The following is a 21597-nucleotide window of genomic DNA, read 5'->3' as shown; positions in this document are numbered from 1 at the left end:
AGCAAGAAAAAACACATCGCGCTATTATATATAACATATAACGCGCATCCGCAAAGTTCGAGCGCCCGTCTCGGTGCCGTCGTTTCCGGTGAAAGTTTCGCACAGGAGCTACCAAGTTTGGATATGAGACCACGAATCATGGCTTGACTTTATATATCAGTCAGCGTAGAACCTGACCAGACTGCGCGGTTGGACAAGCTAGGATGGACCAACTTTGGCCGCATATGACATAAGACCCATTTTCGCATGACGCGGGTCATCTGACCTTTATAATGTGTATAAAGTTTTGAATGGAATTTGCACATTTGCATGGAGTTTTTGGCATGGACTTATTATGTTAATGTGTTGCACGCTTTCAAAAGCAGAGGGCATACATAAGATCAATTATACTACGGAGTTCATTTTCTGTTGCAAAATGAAATGCAATGAAGATTGTTACTCAGCGGTGTGTACAGTATGACAGCGTTGTCTGTCTGCGATGCATTTATACTGGTTCTAAGCTGGCATACTCACCAATTGGACTCAACCATCTGCTCGAACAAGAATTGATAAGTTCTACTAGCATAAACCTTTAATTGTAACTTATTTTAAAAATATTCATGTTATTTATATTATTCAATTTATTATTCATAATTATAACTATTATTTCCTTTATTTTTGTTTTTTTGCATTAAGAAACTTATTCGGCTTACGAAACTGAAAAATCCCATGGGAAAAAAAAATCCCATATGTGAAAAAATATCGTAGTTGTTCATCATTTCATAAAATATGATGTTTCTGAAAGTTTCATGAATAAATCTCTCAAAATAAGAAAAAAATCCCATGGGATTTTTTCTCCAATTTTAAAATGGGATTTTTTTATTACTATATATGTATATATATAATTGGCATAAAACCAATATTCAGTCCTTAAATAACGTTAAAATACTTGCAAACGCAAATATAACACGTTTTTTTTAAATGTTCAAAATCCCATGGCATTTTTCTCCCATTTGCAAATTATGGGAGAAAAAAAATCCCATGGGTGAAAAAAATCGCATGGGAAAATCGAAAATCCCAAGGGAATTTGCAAAAATCCCATGGGTACCCCAACTTTGCTTATTAATTTCATAGTGAAGAAAACGCGTTTTTTGAGTGAAAATAACCAATTATTAATCAACGATAAGACTTTTATCGCATACTATGTCTCAAAGTTGCAAATCTTTAAGAAAAAGGGTACTTAAGTTTCTGAAATTTCGGTTTCGCAAAGTTTTTCCGGTGGCCGTTTTTATAAGCTATTTTCAAACAATATTTCAGCTAGGTTATTTCATTTAATATTTATTGACGTTATGACGTCATAATTGATATGACGTTATCTCCATGACATTTTGACGTTGCAATATATTGTATTATGCCCTATATATATATATAAAATAAAACGCTTTTATTAAATTTGCCGTTGAATATCCATGTAGGTCGATGCGTAATTCATTCCTAAGTGCGATCCTATAGCAGTTCCTTCTTTTTGCATGTAGTGGTCTCCATTGAATGAAATGGTGTTGTTATTTAGAACAGTGTCCATCATTTTGATCATGTCGTTGGTTGGTACTTCCGGTTGCACTCGCCGATTGAGAGCTTCAAATACTGCAGCACGGGCTTCTTCTCTTGGTACGCTGGGGTAAAGAGCCTTTACTTCCAAACAAAATATGATGGTACCGTCTGGTAACGGCTGCTGCATCTGTGTTATTTTGTTTAGGAAGTCGGTTGTGTCTCTCACATACGACGGAAGTGACGTCACATGATTGCGTAATTCATTCTCCACTATTTCCGCCATCTTCTCTGTCGGGTGATTGCGGCCGTTTACAATAGTGCGGAGAGGCATCCCAGGTTTATGAAGTTTCAGGTGGCCCTGAAGCTTACCGGAAGTTTCACCGCCGCTGGTGAGATACCTTTTAAGGTCACTGTCGATCGACCCCTTCTTGTATAGGGTATCGGCTACTTTCTTCACTTTGTTTTCCACAATCCTTGTTTTATCATCCGTCACCGCGACGTATGTCTCACTGTCCGACATTTCACACTTCAGCTTCTTGACATAGTCTTCCCTGTCCATTATCACTATCCCCGACCCCTTGTCGGCAGGGCGAATTACTATGTCATCGTCGTGGAGTAATTCTTTGATTGCCTGTTCTTCCGATTTGCTTAGATTATATTTAAATTTTCGTTTTAATCCGCAAATGATGTCGTCTTTGACCGCTTGTATATATGTGTCCAGCCATTTGTCGCGGTCAGCCTTTGGAGTCCACGTCGAGGTCTTCTTTTTGTACTGATGCTTATCTTCCCTGGTTCTATGTTCAGCGTCTTCTGAATAGAAATATTCTTTTAAGCGCATACGGCGTTCCCACGCTGACATACAAACAAAATATGGAAATTTAACATATAAAAAAAGTTAAACCGCCAAACGCGAATCATCCATGCATATTTGAAATACTTAAACGCGCGTTATTCTAACAGACCATTGTTAGTGCATTGCCGGACATTGTTATTTGATTCGATTATTGATAGAACCCATAGTGATCACGATCATGCTAAATATATTGCTCACTTTGATGAAATAATCTTTATCAAACCAATCTAAACTATTATTTATACTATTATTGTTGATAGTACATAAATAATATTTGTTGACATGCACTGTGTGCATGATAATTATATAAGCCGTATACCTTATTTTAAAGTTATGGCTGGTCAAAATATAATTCCAGTTAACTCGGTAGCGTTGAAATGTCGATTCCGGGACATACTGACCGCGAACTTACCTTCATACCTAGCGGGATGGAATGTCGTGCATTTTAAATTAGGTCACGATTCAACTCCTTGATCTACGTATTGTTTGAAACTTAACATGTCGAAAGGCCAATTTTGAAAAAAAAAAGAAAATATTATGTTTAAACTACTATCCGGATTGGTAACAACAGTTATAAAATTACAATTGCACAGAATGCAATATGGTAGCCATTAATAAATTACTAAATATGAGAACATAGCCTTTGAAGTATAAAAGTTCAATGCTAAATGACAATGTTAAATCAAAGCGCTGAAGGCACTGAAGTTGTTCGCTATTGCTTGACGCAACTCAGTTTCAAAATTAAGTTATATTTTGTTACATCGCAAGTTTGAAATGAACACAACCCATTCAAATTTATAAAGAATGCGTCTTAAAGCAAAGGTCGAGATGTGTGTGCTCTGTTTATCCTCAAATATATGTTATAGAGATAACTTAGCAAAATAACAACAATATGTCTCTTTTTTCGAAATGGGTAGCTGCACTGGTAACCATCTTTATAATTTTGGTTGCCTTGCTAACGATTAACAAGCCTAGAATCATGTACATGTTGTGGTATGTGTATCTAATACTTTATATATTTTCTTTAAATTATTGAGCAACAATTTTGCCTACATGACAGCCTTTTACTGCATCATGTCTTGTTGTGAGCCGGAATTGAATCATTTCCAAGGCCTAATTGATTCCCAGTCGCTAATTTGTATTTTATGTTATATTGGATTGAGTTGTTCAAGCTCTAAAAAAGCTAGTTGCCCTACTTTTTAGCCCAACTGTAACCAACTTTTGAAATCAAGTTTCCTGGACTTAAATCTACTGGCCCCAGGCTAACAGGCAACCACTAAACCTGTAAGTTATTCGTGATGTAATATCTGACAGTGTATTGAACTCATTCAGTTTGCAAGTCTGAAAACATTAAAGGGACCTGTTCACGTTTTATTAAATTGACAAAATTAAACGATTTTATAATTTGGAGAGTTCTGTTCTAGTCTTTATATATTATAATATTACGAGGATTGCTTATATAAAGTATAAAATACATCTCTAAGTGTATGAGCACGGATGGCCGAGTGGTCTAAACGATATACTTTTATTCTAGGGGTCAGTTGTTTGAGCCCAGTTGAGGGTAACTTTTTTTGGTCTCTTTAATTGTATTCTTTTTTTTCATGGAGCTTTTAAGATCCGATGATAATATTTATCAATATTCAGCATGTAATGACAAGCTGTGAAAAGGTTCTTTTAGATGTTAATTAAACAATGCCACAAGGTAAATATTTAGAACTCATTGGTTGTTACTTTCATTTAGAAGATTTTTTTATTTGCCTTGTCAGCATGGTTACTTAGAAGTAATTATCACTTTTATCTTTTTTTTCAAATCATTCAAAGAAAAGATAATTTAAGCTTCATTTTGGGAAAACAGGGCTTAATGCATATGTATTAATTGTCATCCCAGTACCAGAGACTCTCTTTAAACAAAAAACACCTTGATTAGCTTGTGCGCATTGCACAGGCTTATCAGTGTGCACATGCTAATCTGGTAACCAATTATTTGACATGCATTAAGCCCCATTTTCCCTGAAAGCAGCCAATGTGAACAGATTTCAATGACAAACTGGCCAATCTCGTCGCACAACCTGTTAAACAATATTGATTACACACACACACACACACACACACTGTTTGCAGTGTACCAGTGATGAAGTATAAACAAGCAGATGCGGTGGTTATTGTTCTAAGCGTAGTTAAGAGCAGACTTACTTGCAACGCATACCAATAACTTTAGTTGTCCACAAACACATTAAGGGACAAACACAAACTGTATTGATTTCTAGAGCTGAGTGTGAAGCTGGTGTATCCCTTCAGCCTTGTTACTGTAGACAAAATAGTTTTGCGCATTTTACATCGTTTCAAAACGCAGTGCTTAATTCCATTCCTATAAATTAACGCTTTCTATTTCGCGCAGTTTTGTTATTTTTCATGAATACAAAAAATCCATTTATTCATTTGAGCCTATTTGCCGGAAATTTTCTTAGGATATCTTTCGGCAATTACAAAGGTCAATTAAGGTAAAAGTCTTGGGGAGACAGTTAAGTCGAAAAAAAACTGAATAGAAACACCCAGGCGCGCAGGTTCACACGCGGATATCTTTGTGAAGATTCATCACTTTATACTTTACTCTGCATGTTAACATACGAACGGTCATTTCCAAATCCGTATGCGCCCTGTTTCCACTCTCCACACCCGTCCAGCAAAGTCGCTCCTTTAATAAAACTGAAGAAAAAAATATGCACTTTAGTGTGGTGGACTTTGCAAATGCTTTAAGTGCCACAACCTTTGAGATGTTTCTGTCTCCTCTTGATGAATCATCACCAATCGTGATACATCTACTATCTGCTGCATATTCCATTAAATATACACATCGGCTATCTCCGGAACCCTCCGAACGAGAGGTATGCGTCTATTAACTCCGGAATCCTCCGTAAGATAGATTGATTTATGTCGTCTGCTGATATAGAGTGAACTTACCAAGTCATAATGCAGACATTTTTTTTTCAGGAAACGCACTTGAAAAATATCATCAATATCACGACAGCTTATTATTTAAAGGGAAATAAATAAAGTGTACTTTTAAAACAAATGTGAATAATATTCGAACGACTGTACTTGTTAACATATTAACAATTTAAAGGGATCTTTTAACGTTTTGCAAATTTGACAACATTTAAAAAAATCAGATTCGCAAATTGTCGTTGTAGGTATGGTGTTTGTAAGGAATCAGTAATACTGAACATTTACCATGCTCTAACATATCCATTATATGCATCTTTTGACGATTTAAAAAACTGAACATTATAAAACGTTGCAACGCGAAACGATTTCATAATTTGGAGAGTTTTGTTGTTGTCGTTAAAATATGACACTACGATAATTGCATATTATAAAGTATAACATACAACAACTATATTATGAGCACAGATTGGTCTAAGCGATAGACTTTTACTCCAGGGTCAATGGTTTGAGCCCAGTTAAGGGTTACTTTTATTCTCGATTTTTAGTACAGCTTTTTAGATCCAATGTTTACATGTATCAATAGATAGCATTTAGTTACAAACTTCAATACATGCCGAAATCTTTGAAAAGTCCCTTTTAACAATTTTCGTCACATGTTGTAAAGACAAAATATAAACTGTACTTCTGCTTATGTTTAAGATATTAACCTCTTAATTTACCATTCCACGTGTCGAGGACAACACAGAAAATATACGCATGAAGATGTTTTTATATATTTACCCCAAACATTGGCATCAGTTTCATTGAACACCAAATGGGAACTGAGGGACTGTTTGGAAGACAAAATTGTGTGTGTGTGAAATTGTTTGTTTGGTTTGTTGGTTGGTTGGGTTTTGTTTAAATAACATGAGTTTTTGTTGTCACGTTCCTTGAAATCCCAATTTCCTAAAGATATATTGTAATACTGGCTTGTCGAGATTGTTTTTAAATTAAAAGAAAAAAAAATTGTAAGAACAACAAATGAATGAACCGTACATGAAACTAGACATTGATATGTGACGATACGTTTCTACATTTTATGTCATAGTATATGTAAAACGACGTGTTTAAATAACAAAAGCGCGCGAAGTTCGAAACAAACACGTACACCTCACAGTCACGTTAGTAACGAATGGAATACAATTAATGCAACAATACGTAAAGTTGTAGACCCTCCCCTCAATATTGTGGACAAATAAAGTCATTAGTTTAAGTCATACATCCGTGCACATACACATTCAATACAATTAAATTGTTAAATGAACTTCCATTGTTCTCATATTGAAATCAAAGCTCAATCAGAGGGGGGTAATCACGTGATAGTCAAGATGGCGACGTAAAGACAGGTACTTTCGCCGATTATAACTTTTTTATAACACTGGGAAGTGAGCGATTAAACAAAAGTAAACAATAAATAAATTAAAAGGCGAATACTACCTGTCTCGGAATGGACGTTGCCATCTTGACTATCATGTGATTCCGCCCTCAGACTTTGCAAATGCGCGTGACGTCACTCGTCACTGGTTCATAGACCATTCAAACTAGCATGCACACATTCTATGTCACGTGGCATGTTAACGAGACAGATAAGAGTTCAAACATTAAAGTATCGCGTAAATTCTCAACTTTTCTTAATATACCCTCCTCAAACCGGGCACTTGTCGTTTATTTCAATTGCTCATCGAGTTCATATGTAGGTTATATTGTACAACATAAACATGGATATTTTAAGAATATGTTTTACAGACTTTGAATATAAAAGAGCTTACTTAAAACTAAAAAGGACCACCGCATATGATTGGGTTTTGTTTCGCTTAGCTTTAACTTTGAGTTAAATAGTCTGTGGGCGTCACAATATAAAACGCATATGAAATATAATGTTTCATTTTTATATTGATTATTTCATCGCTCACTTTCGCTATGGCAGCCTCACCAAAAGTGATATGGTACCGGGAATTATATCTTTCGCGATGGCAACCTCACCGCTAGCGATGTAAGAACCGAAATTGAAACTTTCTGTATTGCATTTGAACCGGAAATGATGTGGGAAACCGAAATAAACTGTCCCTATGGTAACCTCAGCGGAAGTGATGTGAGAAACGGAAGTGGCACTGCGCATGTGCTGCAGGAATCGGAGTGCGTAACCGGTGACGGATATGGCATCTGTACATACGGCAGTCCAATCGATCTGTGAGATAGAGACGCCATTCGCATGATCAATTTCTCACATGTGAATCAAACTTAAATTCCTAATTTGTTTCCAAAATTTGAAATCAGCGACTTTACTCGTCTACAAAAAAGAATTTTTGTTAAACCAATGAACAGCATCAGGACGAATATAGTAATTAAGAGCTTTAATGCATGTGCGTTAAGTAACGTCCTAGATTAGCCTGTTTAGTCCACACAGGCTTATCAGGTACGACACAATCCGCTTTTATTATATTTTTGTGTTTAGAGAAATTCTTTGAATAGCAAATTTCCAGGTGAGGCGAAAAGTGTCGTCAGTGATTAGCCTATGCGTACTGCACATGCTTATCTGGGACGGCACTTTCCTAAATTCAATAAATACCCTTTACATCGAGTGAGCTATAATTATTTTTATAAATCAATAATTGTAAAGTATCTTACCCCAGAGTGTGGTCGTTCTGCACCTTCTCGATCCGCTTGTCTTTTGCCCGCCGGTTCTGGAACCAGGTTTTTATCTGATTCTCCGTCAGCTGCAGCGTTGCCGCCAACTCGAACCGTCGGAGTCGGCTGACATAGTCGGTGCGCGCGTACTCGAGCTCCATCTTCAGCGTCTGGTCTGACGTGAACGTCGTCCTCTGACATCTCTGGTGGTTCTCGCGTCGACGTCGACGTTGAACAGACAAAATAATAATCACGTTATTTGTAATGTTTTCCGGTTTTTGGGTGGAGAATACCAGTGAAGGATACATAAACTTTACAAACTGTTTGCAGAAATACGTCGAGGCTGAACTGACAGATCAGCCCCCAGATCAGCATGTGGTGTCAGCGCAGAATTATCAGGGACGACAATGTCCGCTTTCATAAAAAAATCGTTGAAATGAAGTCACTTTTCAATGAAAGTCCAGTTTAGGCGGAAAGGGTCGTCCCTGATTAGCCTGTGCATTGTGCCCAGTTCTCATTGAACGAACCTCAATCATTTAATGTGTTATAATATGTGGTATATGAGTGGAGAATACCGATGATTAGTAAACCAGGGTGCATAATCGACGGGGTCTTCTAGGGTTTACACATGGGCTGGACAGAATGTAATTTTATCGTTAAGAACTTTATTTTTGCATAAAAGACGGGGTTGTTTTTGCAGTTTGTTCCGATGTCTTAAGGTATATGAATAAATCCTTGAATACGTCTAAAATCGGTGACTAAATTTCACGTTGCGTGAAGCATAACTGTGTAGTACAAATCGAATTTTGAACAAGAACACAGGCTTATTAAATAAAGTAATTCAAATGTGTTTCAAATTGCCATAAGCAGCATAAAAATCTGTATTATATGTACTTGTTGAAATTCTTTAGAAAAATTGTTTTAAAAAGTTTTGTTTTTAATAAATCACCACTTACATCCTATAAAGGTAAAAGGGAGAACCCCACACACCCCACAAAGTCACGTGATCCTGCACCCTGAACCTGTTGAGCATGTGTGCAGAAATAGAACATAACATCGCACACTAACGATAAATACTTAACAAAATAAACGGCATAAAACTCTTACAAATCTGGGCAAATGCCGGAGCCATTGGCAGCTCTGCGCGAATTCCGCTACCTTGATGTAACAATGGAGGAAACGGGAGAAATCGTGGATCCGGATATAAGGTCATCATTTGGGAAATGTGTAATCGGTCGTACGAATGTCTCGTTGATGCTGACGTCATCGGCGAGGCGGTGTCGAAGAAAGAAATTCCTCGCGAAATCGGCGCCATGTCCAACGAACTGTGGCTCATCGCTTGAAAAGTGTTGATAACGTCACTTCCGCTTATGACATCAAAATGTGTTGAAAAAAAATCCTCTTCTTTTTTAGTTTTCGGTAGTGCTTGACCCAGCATTATTTCTTCTAATTTTAAGTTTGTATTATCACATGTAAAATTTCTCCTAAAAGTTTTCATACGCGTTTAACTTTAATAATCCGAAAAAAGACTCAACTTTGTTGCTTGAACGGTGTTCAATGTTTCGTCCTTTACTCGAGAAAGAAGAAGCTCAGTTTTTTATTTATACTCGCTCGTTCACTGAGCAAAACCGGACAGAATTGTTAAATTTTATAGAGAAATATAATTGGAAACAAGACAAGTAGGTACCTTTTACTTCAATAATCTCCTCTTTTCGGATATAAGTGTCGTTGGGAATAAATTAACAAACTTCCGGCGTTTTAGACGGGTTCTCGTATAGATCATTTCGTAGTAAATCTCAAATACTAATTAACCAGTCTCCCATCTAAATTAGTGCTCATGAAAAATAAATTACCAATTATCGCAAACTGTCGTTAAAACGACATCACCCGTTTGTTAAGCATCGTTTTAGGAAGCAGTATCAACAATAACTATTAATTAAATTGTCAATTCCTTCTCAGTGATAAAAAATAATAAATTATCTTCGCGTTTTATACAAATGTCTGTGGTAACGTGTTTTATGACGAATTAATTGCATCGCCTAGTGTGATTGGATACATGTGTTACAAGAGGAAAATCGTGAAACATCGACAACGCCGGAATCCTCCGTAGTTTTGATTTATTCAATAAATCGTCTACTGATGCATTTTAACAAGAGGGTTTTTAAAGTGACATATTTACAGATTTTAGGCATTCATTGACGTTTATTGTGTATATAATTGCTCAACATTGATAAATGTAAACATTTGGACTAAATAGCTCCAGTAAAAACACGAATACAATTAAAGAAAGAAAACAAATCCACAAATGGGCTCGAATAACTGTCAATTGGAATAAAAGTCTAGCGCTTACACCATTCGGTCATCCTTGCTCATACAATGAGAGATGTATTGTATACTTTATATAAGCAATCCACGTAGGGTCACAAAATATAATGATAACAACACGACTCTCCAAATTATTCAAACGTTTCGCGTTGCAACGCTTTCTAGTGTTCAGGTGTTTAAATCGTCACAAGATGCATACAATGGATATTTTATTGTGTGGTAAATGTTTAGTATTACTGTGTTCTCACAAATATCATTACTACAACAAAATTTTGCGATATTCAATCCGAAACAATTTTTTTATTTTGTCAATTTACCAAAATGTGAAATGGTGCATTTAATATAACCGAACTGAAAATAAAACAAGTACTGTCACATTTGAATAACACATTTAAATGTGCCATGTTCAAGAACGACATTCTTGTTATTATCTTTTTAACTTAAGTAAAGACGCATGCTCGTAGATTTGATACAAAAACATGGTGACCATATTTATCTTTGATATATATCCATGACAAATTGACAACACTGTGTATCGGTGCATTTACAATTAAGGAAGTACAACTAAGTCATTTGGTACATTGCTGAGTAAATATCAAAGAATGTATCTCGCACTTGTATTTTTGCCGACGTGTATTTGTACTTCAAAGTCATAGAGCCACACGGGATATAGGGTATTCAGGTAAGGTCGGTCGCGATCCATCCACATCGGCCAGCTGAGCATGGTCTGATTGGAACGATGACATGTCATGTGATAGCTATACCAGTCTCTGCTTATGACTGCGTGTGTTTCTGCTGATTTGTTTGATGTTATATTTATAGGAATAAATGATCATCTAGTATATGATACATGATATCTATGGGATAACACAATAATACTAAAATAAAATAGAATATAATATATCACGTAATGATTTAATAACATAGAACAAAGGGAAGGGCTGTACAAAATAGCTAAGAAATAGCAATACATATTATACTATTATTAACACATTTTTAGATTTAGATTTCTGTTTAATTGAGACATTAAAAACAAATTAGTGGCAGTAATCTATTAAATAACGCTTATATAACATATTGACAATTTGGATAAAATGTTTACGACTAAAAAGCTCTAACTTTCTTACAAAAAAACCTAACAAACAACCAAATAAAACCGTTGCTTTCTTATGTTTAGGTCTTTATCGAAGATAAAATAATGTAACGAAATATATGTATAACAAATGTTCTGTGTTTATTATACATTATATGTTCACCTGTTCCTAGGTCTTCAACATTACATGAAATATTACACAACAATCTGTCATTTGCCTCATGAACTTAAGATGTGCGAATGAAATGAATGATGTACCGGAAAGGAAATTAATTGTTTTCTAAAGCCATGTATGTGTGATTTTTGTTTTTAAACAATGACCAATTATCACTCTAAGATCAGCAAGGACTTATATAGTCGTTCAACAATCAATATTTTCTCCTTTGACTCTAGATAAAATAAGTGAATTCATATTATGTATTGAAATGTTTGAAGAAATTATTGTGAAATAATAATGGTTCATAGCTGCAAGTGTAGTTATCATTTTTATAGCATAAGCATAAAGGAGAAATATTGGTTTGAAAGCTCATCATATGTGTCAGTCACTATAAACCGAATGTCATTATGAACTTGCCTAAAATACCAACATACAGGACAAAGATCCATAACATGCTTGCATAAGATAGATTGTAAGTTGCTTTATTTTTAAGTAAATACTTTGTCATAACCTGTATACCATAATTGCAACGTTGCGATGCCAGTTAGTAGCAGTTGCAGATAATTGATCTCTCGACAACTGTCAATCAAATTCTTATTTAAATCTCGATCGACCAATCAGCGATCGATAAATCGTGCGCGCCGGTTGCTAACGACTTGTCCGCCATTTTATAGACAAGGCCTAGTTCTTATTTATTCGACGAGTTTCGTTTATTTTGTTTGAAAATAGGAAATGAAATATAAAGAAACGGTGTAAATAAGTTTTATGTACAGGTAGATAGATATAGAGAAAATGATTAGTATTTTATACAGAAACAAAATCCATTTCGAATCATACAAAATGAAGTTCTGTTACATGCACTACAAATCTGTTAACCAATTGTAAATATATCTACTGTTGCATCGATGAGAAATCCAATATATAATTTTTTTCATGTTGGCATGCGGGGTCTCATGTTTAGGTCTTCATGTGTGTACACAAAGAAATATATATTTTGGATGTAACCTACAAGCCATCATATATTTCAATGTCTTATGTGCTACAAATATACACAAGTTTATTTGTATTTGCAAAATTACTATGACGTGGTGTTGAAAGTGCAAACTATTTTGTTGCATGTTTTGGCCCGGGTTTAGTCATAATAAAACTAACAATGCTTTACATATTTGCATCTGTTTGGTTTCGTTTAATTTAAAACACTCTAGTTTGAAATGAATTGGTTTCCTGTTTAGTTACACCTCAGAAAGCAAAGATTTAAAGGATGTTTATTGGAGTCACTTGGTCGGTCACTCTGTACAGGATTGATTTGTGGTAATATATTTTCACATCTTTCAAGCGATACAATTAAAAATTAAAACATGTCATCAAATCATGTTTGATCGTTTTGTTAGATCAATATTGTAGTTGTCTGCAGACTGGCTGACAGGAAATTGTGACTTGTACAATGGTTAAATTACCCGTTTCAGACCAGTCGGTCATAGGAATTGTAAACCCCTTTATACGGTGCGGATGATTAATTGGACTATACAATGAAATATACTTTCCTTGTCAGGCGCTTATGAATAATTGGACTTTACAATGAGAAAAGTCAATACAATGGCTTTGCACTTTTATCAAGAAGAATTAAGTTCCTTACGTTCTTAGTGATAAATTTCCTCTTGTTCAAAGATGATTGTTCACAATTTTAAAGCATTATAATCAAGTGAAAAACTATAATGATAACTTAAGCCATTCCTATACTCTGTTGCAAAATTTGGAGTCACATCACAGTACTTGTAGTATGAAATTTAATTTTTGGTGAATTTTGAATCAACAAATTTAACTATTCTATTCAATATTAAAATGTTATCTTAGTATGCATGCAGTTATAAATAAAGTAAGGGTTGAATTCAACATTTATACAAATTCACAAACTTTAGTCAACCTATCTGTATCTATACATTTGAAATCAATCTGCCTATGTAATATTTTGCTAATTTTACAACAAAAGTCCGTAAACATAGTCTTTGATGTCTTTTCAAGCAGCTATTGTTTAATAAATTTATCTGAGGAGGTTAAATGTCAAATTCGACCCTATACAACAATCAGAAGCAAAGTGAAAATAGCTATATGTAAACAGCATCAAACCAGAACAGTCTGCGAGTAACTGGCAGTCTGTTCAGGTTGTATGCTGATTGGTGCTAATCAGTATCTAAGGACTGGAAATGAAGCCTTAACAACTGGAATTAAGTAAGGAAGATATTTAATTAAATGTAACTTTCTACCGGACTACAAACATGTCAAACTACGTATCTTAGTGGTGAAGGGTTAAATGTCAAATTCGACCCTATACCACAGTGGTTATTAAAGACGCTACAGGTGATATCAGTAAACACTAACAAACAACTATATTTGTTCGCTATATATGTCTTAATGGTAATTGTACAGGTAGTTTCTATCAACTCTTTTCTATTAAACATGTATGGGAAATTTTAACTGCAAAATAATAAAGTCACAGTCAGTTTTTGGTTTCAGTTATTTGACATGAAGTTATAATATGCGAACAATTAGAAAAATAAATCTACAAAGTGAACCGCTCCTTTAAATACACAACATGTAGGCTATCATATTTCTCTTAAATCAAAAAACTAAAGGCTTCTGACAAAATAAATGTAACAGGTGTAAGGGTTTTAGTTATGGATGTATCATCAATCAAAACAGATAACTATAAAGCTATTTTACCGCTTTTAGTTGCAAATATGTGTATTTCTAGCATTGTGGTACATGCAACTACAGATAAATAATTTAGAGGAATTTAATTTTACAGTTTTCAACGCACGTGAAAATGTCGTCTGGTTAAGTGCGAATGGAAGCTTCAATATCGCGGGCTTGTCGCAAAACGGTCGTAACTGACATTTTTTACAAAAATGACTTTATTGCATATTTTTTACTATTATGTCAATATTTATAAACTGAAAAAATATTTAAGCTAAATTCTGCTTAAAATCCCCCTAAAACCGTCATTTGGCAAAATATCGTATCTGAAAATGAAATTATTTTCATTGCAAAACAGTCGTATCTGCAGTTGCAACCGTTTTGCACTGACAAAGAATATAAACATGATAGTGTAATGGTACCAGTACCTAGAATGTGAGACTGAGACCATGGTAGCAATACATACAGACTGAGACAATGCCGTGATTTGTGTTTCCTATTGGGAAAAGTATTGGTACCAGCCAAATTGTGTGAGAAAAACCCAGAAATCGGGAAAATTCACGTTGTAAAATCTTCATATTTGGAAACTGGTATATTTGATATTTTGCTCCCAAATACTTAAAAATTATTAACAAAATGTTGTCAAGTTGTCATACCATAGAGCTGCATAGGAAAACAAATTAATTTTTTTTCTTCAATTGTGTGTTTTACAGCAATTGGGACATTTGTAGTTTTTTTCCTAGTTGGAAAATGCCATTTCTGGTACTTAATAAAAAATAAATAAAAACGCTACAATCGTACCAGTACTAGTATGTTAGACTGTGAAAATGGTACCGGTATGTATCATGTTAGTATGTGACAATAATACCAGTATGTAGCATGATAGACTGTGACAATGGTACCAGTAAGTAGCATGTCAGACTGTGACAATTGTCCCAGCACAATTAACCAGTCAAACTGTTACAACGATACCAGTACTTAGCATTTCAGACTGTTACAATGGTACAAGTACGTAGCATTTCAGACTGTGACAATGGTTCCAGTACCTAGCAGTTCAGACTGTGACAATTATACCAGTAAGTAGCAGTTCAGACTGTGACAATGGTACCAGTAAGTAGCATGTCAGACTGTTAAAATTGTTCCAGTACCTAGCATGTGATACTGTGACAATTGTACCAGTGCATAGCATGTCAGACTGTTTCAATGATACCAGTACGTGGCATGTCAGACAGCAAAAATGGTACAATTAGGTAGCATGTCAGACTGTTACAATTGTACCAGTACATAGCATGTTAGACTGTGACAATGGTACCAGTACATAGCATGTTAGACTGTGACAATTATACCAGTACTTAGCATGTAAGACTGTGACAATGGTACCAGTACCTAGCATGTCAGACTGTTTCAATGATACCAGTACGTAGCAAGTAAGACTGTGACAATGGTACCAGTACCTAGCATGTCTGACTGTTTCAATTATACCAGTACGTAGCAAGTAAGACTGTGGCAATGGTACCAGTACCTAGCATGTCAGACTGTTACAATGGTACCAGTACGTGTCCCATCAGACTGTTTCAATGGTTCCAGTACGTAGCATCTAAGCCTGTGACAATTATACCAGCATGTAGCATGTGAGATTGAGACAATTATACCAGTACGCAGCTTATGAGACTGTGATAATGGTACCAGTACATGGCATGTCAAACTATTTCAATGGTACCAGTACGTAGCATGTGAGCCTGAAACAATTTTACCAGTACGTAGCCTGTCAGACTGTGACAATTATACCAGTACGTAGCATGTCAGACTGTGACAATTGAACCAGTACATAGCTGGTCAAACTGTGAGAATGATACCAGTATGTAGCATGTCAGACTGTTACAAGGGTACCAGTACGTGTCACATCAGACTGTTTCAATGGTTCCAGTACGTAGTATGTAAGACTGTGACAATTATACCTGTGTGTAGCATGTGAGATTGAGACAATTATACCAGTACAAAGCTTATGAGACTGTGACAATGGTACCAGTACATCGCATTTCAAACTATTTCAATGGTACCAGTACGTAGCATGTGAGACTGTGACAATTTTACCAGTACGTAGCCTGTCAGACTGTGACAATTATACCTATATGTAGCATGTCAGACTGTGACCATTGAACCAGTACATAGCTGGTCAAACTGTGACAATGATACCAGTAGGTAGCATGTCAGACTGTTACAACGGTACCAGTACATAGCATTTAAGTCTGTTAAAATGGTACCAGATTGTAGCATGTGAGACTGTGACAATTATACCAGTATGTAGCATGTTAGATTGAGACAATTTTACCAGTAAGTAGCATGTGAGACTGTGACAGTGGTACCAGTATGTAGCATGTTACACTAAGACAATGGTACCAGTACATAGCATGTCAGAAGAGACGATGGTACCAGTACCTAGCATGTCACACTCTTACAATGGTACCAGTACATAGCATGTTAGACTGTGACAATGGTACCAGTACATAGCATGGTAGACTGTGATGGTTATACCAGTACTTTGCATGTCAGACTGTGACCATTGTACCCGCACGGAGCATGTAAGACTGTGACAATTATACCAGTATGTAGCATGTCAGATTGTGACAATGGTACCAGTAGGTAGAATGTGAGACTGTGACTATTGTATCAGTACGTAGCATGTCAGACTGTGACAATTATTCCAGTACGTGGTATGTCAGATTGTGACAATGATACCAGTAGGTAGCATCTGAGACTGTGACATGGTACCAGTACGTGGCATGTCAGACTGTGACAATTGTACCAGTGCATGTCATGTCAGACTGTTACAATTATACCAGTACATAGCCTCTGAGAATGTGACAATTATACCAGTATATAGCATGTCAAACTGTGACAATTATACCAGTATGTAGCATGTCTGATGGTGACAATTGTACCAATGCGAAACATCTGAGACTGTGACATGGTACCAGTGCGCGGCATGTTACAATTATACCAGTAAGTAGCATGTGAGACTGTGGCAATGGTACTAGCATGTCAGACTGAGACAATGGTACCGGTATGTATCATGCCAAACTGTGACAATGATACCAGTACATAGCATGTCAGACTGAGACAATGGTACCAATGTGTAACATGTCAGACTGAGACAATTAAAATAATGATGCTCAAAAGGTAGGAAAAAGAGCAATAGGATTTTGAACTAGTTTTTGTCTTAACATTTTTCGATATCACCAGGGGTTTCACTGGCCCAAAAAAAGTTGTCGCCACTTTTTCGCAGCGTGATAACTGTTGGTTATTCCAATCTTATTAATAAGAACAATCATTTAAAGAAACCTTACTACATTAATGTCATTGACTATATGATTACTTTAAAAGGCATGTTATTACATAAAAAATAAATATATATGAAAACATTGTAGTTTGTATTTGAATTCAGAAAGAGGGTTATAGGCCTGCTTTTAATAACAAAGTTCATTATTTTTTTAAATTAAAATAAGCTGATAAGACTTGCTTTGACTTGAACTCTATTGAATTATAATAATTACAATACAAATATTAAATGCTTTATGAAAGATTTAAAGATATGACAATAACTTGTTTCTTCTTATGTATTGGTCTTCTACTTAATAATTCTGTACAGGCCCCCAGTCATTGTGTAATGATCATTTTTCTGTTACTAGTATGTCTGCATACATTTAAATAATTAAAATAAATCAAATAAAGTGATAATACTTTATAGTTATAGTTATTGGTTAAAAACAAGCACAATGCAATGCAATTCATGTACTCCAGGTAATCCAACTTGAATTCAAATAAATGTAAAAATTTTTTATTTTTTTCCATCATTAAAAAATTATTTCAATAAACACATATTTAAAGTATTCCGAATAAAAGTCTTCATATTAAGACATATGAACAGAAAAAAAAACTGATCTGATTTTCAGATACGACCTTTTTGCATAAAAAATATAATCAAACATTACAAGCAATTAAGCGCAAAACAGTCGTATCTTGCTATTTAACAAATATCTCTGACCACAATAATGCCAATAGAGGTATATTGTGTGAACTTTAAATGAATGTACAATACCTACATTTATGCAAAATAATTTTGTATTACTGATAAAAATGAATAAAATATTATTATTTTTTATCGTACTGAAAAGTTTACAAAAAGTCCGCGATATGTAGAAAAAACAAAACAATCAAAACCCCCCTTATAGAAAATAAATTTATTTCAGAAACTGAAATCTTATATAAGCAATATTAATTATGAATTATATCACGTGCATATGTCAACTAATAGGAAATATTGGTACTTGCGTAACTTAAAAAAAAATCAACGTTCTAAAGCGCTTTTTATGTCAGAAACAAGCGCTAAAACTATTTTATTTTATTATTTTAATCAAATCGTATTGATGCCACCGTTGTGTTTGTCTGCATTGTTATACATAATACCATGGGGGATTTCGGTACCCGCTTGGTGTCAAAATTGCGTGAAAAACAAAATTCCAGTCATAAAGCGCTTTTCGTGTCAAATACAGGTGCACAAAATGTTTCGTTAGTATTTTCGCAAAAAAACATTAATTTGTCACTTATACCACCATTACACGTAGTAACCGGTTATATTCCGGTAAGGGCGCAAGCGTTTGCGAGCGTGTTTTAAGTACAGAAACATCCGTTATACACAGTTAATGTTCTATATACACTTACATTGTTTTGCATTTGCATTATAAATATGTGGGATACATCTCTTGTACCAGTGTTATAGAGCGTGAAAAAGCACCCATTAAAATCATGCGAAAAATCGGGTAATCTATATAACAATTACCAACGTTGGTGTTAGCTTGTCAAGGTTTTCTAACCGCTGAGCCAAGTGACTTAGTGGGCCGAACGCTCATCGTCCAGGCGAGATGTCTATTGAGATGAAACCCCTGTGGAGATCCCCATCTTATCAGATGAATAAACGGGTTCAGTGCTGAACACATGGTATTACTATCCAAACAAATACCTTTAAATAAATGTTTATTTATAGAAATTTGTTCAGACTGGTTATTATTGTTAAATTGTGGCGATTCCATTTAACAACTATGCTTGCTTGAAAACAATTTGTATGACTAAAACTTAAACTTAAACTCTAAATTAAACTAAAACGATTATCAAGAAGGACATATTTAGAAGAAGAAAGCACAGATACAAATTAATTGTAACATTTTTTTTCTCACTGTTAAGCAATAGAACTAGCATGTATCGCCACTCAAAAAGTAATCTTTATAACACGTTGTGCTCCATTAAGATAAGATGGTTGTACCTCAAACGGACAACAATTACATTGCTAAAGTTTTACACAAGGTGTCCAATTAGATGTTTACTTCCAAGGAAACTTCGGCATGTTAAAACTGTTGATTATGACAAAATGTTGTTTTAGTAACAATTAGTACAGAAGCGTCGGTAATAAAATAAAGAGAGGATGGCCTTTAATAATCCGGCTCAATGAAACAGTAAACGAATCGCAGGACAAATTTGATAGTTTGCATTTTAACATTAACAAAGAAAATATGAAAAAGCAGTAGCAATAGTAGTAATAGTAGTAGAAAGAGAATTGTTGATATAAATGTTACTAATAATAGCAGAAGCAGAAGAGCAGGAGCAGGAGCAGAAGCAGAAGCAGAAGCAGTAGCACTAGCAGTAGCAGTAGCAGCAGCAGTAGTAGTAGCTGTAGCAGTATCAGCAGATGCAGACGCAGCAGCAGCAGCAGAAGTAGCAGTAGCAGTAGACGTAGAAGTAGAATTAGCAGTAGCTGCAGCATAGCAATATCAGCAGCAGCAGAAGCAGAAACAGTAGCAGTAGCAGTAGCAGAAGATCAGAAGCAGTAGCAGTAGCAGTAGCAGCATAATACATGCAATAAAGGTTCATATACTACTAAAATAGAATAATTCATTATTGATATCCAACACAGCCATTGTTCAGTCACCTGAGAGACAACATTTTATTGTGGGCCAATATATCGTGTTTAACTACCAGTTCACCGACTTGAACACCACATGGGTCGAGCATTAACAGATAAACTAGGCCTTTTATTAATTATGACTGAGAGACAAACGACACTTTAACTAACTGACAATTTGGGGATTGTGATATGTGTGTATTTTATTTGAATTAGCTAGCCTAATTCAAAAACTAATATATAACACCATCATTATCATGGACAACAACATAATTATATATCCTTTTTGCTACAATCATATCACCCTCAAAATATGCCTTAGCGTTATGATTGTGCATACTAATACTACAGCAACATTTACAAAACTAAGTGCATGACAACCACTAAAGCTTTCATACCGCTACTTTGAACAGTTAATTCAGATTGATCTCATTTTATATCATGGCATTAATAAGAGATAACTTTCAATTAACTAAACTATAGTTTGATGCTTCGTACACAGCGATTTCAATTCAAGAAAGTGGCAAACGAATTAATTGGGATTAAGGAAAATGTATACGATTCAAATAATTCCACTTAAATGATTCTAGATTTACTTTCAAAGTGTCGCTCAAAATATTTTTAAGTTTTATCCGTTACTAGGGATACGATTTAGATAATTTCCGAAATCCAACAAAAATGGTGTTTGTATGACAAATTAAAAGCTACTCGACATTGAAGGTATGTAACTCATAAACATTTTAATACGTGTATATCTTCTTCAGATATACTGTGTCATACTGTCAACGTCACCTTAGTAAGTGGTTGTATAACAAAATAAACACAATAACAATATTTTTTAAAACCTATTTAGCATTATGATAATGATTGTATTTTCAGCATTTGTTTGCATTTAAATCTTGTATACAAAATATATCCACAAATGCGTTCGTTTAATAGTTATTGAAGTGAACACTTGGGAACGAATCAGGTTGTTGAATTATAATAAACAAGTTTAACAATATGTGTACATTTATGTAAATTCTTTTGAAAATTACATTTGAGATAATGTCGTTAGGTGTTGCTATTTCTAGTCAAAATATGTGTTCGTATAGAATGTTTTTGTTCATCACTCAAAGTGTAAATTAATTGGAGAATAAATAGTAAAACAATAAAAAGTCAACAAAATTAATGTTACATATTATTGACTTAGTCGTGCATTTTATAACAATAGAAATTTCAACTTTCACCGCCATAAACAATTACGTATTTATCACGGTTACGGCCCATATAAGAGGAACGTGTGACATATGGCCACAATTACCCTGTTCAAATCTTACAAATTCAGTAAATAAGAGAAAATATACTTGAACCCTAGGGCATTTTAAAACTGATAA

The sequence above is a fragment of the Dreissena polymorpha genome, chromosome 15, assembly GCF_020536995.1.
Source record: "Dreissena polymorpha isolate Duluth1 chromosome 15, UMN_Dpol_1.0, whole genome shotgun sequence".
NCBI classification, from domain to species: Eukaryota; Metazoa; Mollusca; class Bivalvia; order Myida; family Dreissenidae; genus Dreissena; species Dreissena polymorpha.
The sequence above is the reverse complement of the archived record's forward strand: the minus strand, read 5'-3'. Positions refer to the sequence as shown.